This window comes from Myotis davidii, unplaced genomic scaffold, assembly GCF_000327345.1.
Source record: "Myotis davidii unplaced genomic scaffold, ASM32734v1 scaffold2344, whole genome shotgun sequence".
In the NCBI taxonomy this organism is placed as follows: Eukaryota; Metazoa; Chordata; class Mammalia; order Chiroptera; family Vespertilionidae; genus Myotis; species Myotis davidii.
Window position 1 is genome coordinate 3,726 of NW_006295387.1, and position 2,205 is coordinate 5,930.

Genomic DNA, 2,205 nt, shown 5'->3' on the forward strand with positions numbered 1-2,205 from the left:
AGAAACATACCTTTCCTGGTGATTGACATTTGACAGTAGACTCAATTTTATTCTCCCAAGGTACCACATAAACATCAGCAGTGCATCTTAGAATTTCCTATCCATGAAAACAAAAGCCAAAATAGAGAACAGTGTTAGTCATGAAATATTTAAACATGTATAAAATATCAAATAGATATCCAGGGAATAAGTAGAGAGTTGCATGACTACTCACTCCAACTTTATTGATCTCACAACTTTCAGTCAACTCTTTATTACTTTCCTTGGAACATGTGGTTTCTCTGGCCTCGAATTCAATGAAATAGTTTGCTCCACCCACCACCTAGAAAATGAATTAGCACAAAGTAGAACCTTAATTAATATTATATAATAAATGGTATGTTTTTACCCTAAGAGAAATTTGGGGAGAATATTAAAATTTTAATTATACAATGATCAAATGAGAGATATACAAATAAAAGTACAAATGTTTGACAACTAAACTCTTAGTTTGTATGCATGTGTAAAATATTTGGCTACAATTTTGGAAACAAGGCTACAATTTTTATTTTTATAATTTTCTGAATTTTATTATTCAACAACACTCAAGCACTCAAGTTGTAATAGAATCTAAGACACAGAACTTGGCTGGAGATCCTGGCTAGGCTGCTGATCAACTGAAGGCTGTCTCTGTGTCATTCCTTCTTCGCTGACTCTGTCCACACCTTTGGGGACCCCTGGACCTGCTGGGGTTGGACCCCAACTTCTGGCGCCCAACGTGGCTATTCCCCTGGGCTAAGTCGGCAACATGAGCCACAACAACTTGGATAAGAAAGACGACTTTGACGAGCAGTTGTGATTGCAAAAATTGTACGGAGACACCCACGATGGAGGTTGAAGAAGGCAGAAATACAAATGTATATGTGTCTGGTTTGCCTCCAGACATTACACTGGATGAATTTATACAACTCATGTCCAAGTTTGGCATTATTATGAGAGATCCTCAAACAGAAGAATTTAAGGTCAAGCTTTACAAAGATAATCAAGGGAATCTTAAAGGAGATGGGCTTTTCTGTTATTTGAAGAGGGAGTCTGTGGATCTTGCATTAAAACTTTTGGATGAAAATGAAATTAGAGGTTACAGATTACATGTGCAGGTGGCAAAGTTTCAACTGAAGAGAGAATATGATGCCTCTAAGAAGAAGAAGAAGTGCAAGGATTACAAGAAAAAGCTATCTCAGCAACAAAAGCAATTGGATTGGAGACTTGAGAGAAAGGATGGGTCAATCTGAATGCCCCATGAACGAGTTGTCATCATCAAAAATATGTTTCATCCTATGGATTTTGAGGATGATCCGTTGGTGCTAAATGAGATCAGAGATCTTTGAGTAGAGTGTTCGAAGTTTGGACAAATTAGGAAGCTTCTTCTATTTGATAGACACCCAGATGGTGTGGCTTCTGTGTCCTTCAGGGAACCAGAGAAAGCTGATTATTGTATTCAAACTCTGGATGGACGGTGGTTTAAGCGGTCATCAAATCACTAGCCAAGTATGGGATGGAACTACAGATTATTAGGTAGAGGAGACCACAAGAGAAAGGGAGGAAAGGCTGAAAGGATGGGAGGCTTTCCTTGAGTCTCCTGAGGCCAATAAAGGTCTTTGGCGTTCAAATTCCATCTGTGCTTCAGAAAGGGCAGGGCCTTCTAGAGTAAGGCATTTTTCAGAGTGCCCTAGCACATCTAAAATGAATGATGAAGAAGCTGAACTCAAATGGAATTTGAAGAGCCTGTAAAATAAAAGAAGTTTGAAAAATCAGAAGATGGGGGAGAATTTTGTTGGAGACCACCTGTTGTCTTCACTAGCTGAGCATAGACAGAGACCCCCAAAAACTGGTGACCTTTGAAGCCCTAGCAAAGGTCGGAGCTGTGCACTACCCAGTTAATCTAGATAATGGTAGCTGAAGCATTCTCCCCACCTTAACTCATGTAAATCCTTGTTGATTAGATAGTCTGCCTATTACTGGAAATTGTCTGCTGATGAGCTAATCTGTGTGTTACTGGAACTTGCCTGCCTAAGGGCTATGCTATGGGTGTATCCCACATCAATAAAAGGTTGGTGCGGCCTGAGCACCAGTGGAAGTCCCTCTCCTTGAGTTGGACTTGCCCGTCTGGTCCCCCAATATTTCCAAATTAAAAAAAAAAAATCTAAGAAGAGTAGAAAGAAAAAC

At 39.6% G+C, this 2,205-nt stretch overlaps 1 long non-coding RNA gene and 1 pseudogene across 1 annotated transcript in view; one reads left to right on the forward strand and one right to left on the reverse strand.

Moving 5' to 3' along the window:
• LOC102754932 overlaps window positions 1-349 on the reverse strand; it is a 3,865-nt gene extending 3,516 nt beyond the window's left edge. Inside the window, exons 1-2 of the long non-coding RNA XR_435983.2 lie at window positions 215-349; window positions 11-97 (exon numbers count right to left, since the gene is read on the reverse strand). This is a non-coding gene — a long non-coding RNA (uncharacterized LOC102754932). The remainder of the gene's footprint in view (window positions 1-10; window positions 98-214) is intronic.
• A 517-nt stretch (window positions 350-866) lies between these two features.
• Window positions 867-1,844, forward strand: LOC102755116 (annotated as a pseudogene).
• Window positions 1,845-2,205: the final 361 nt, after the last annotated feature.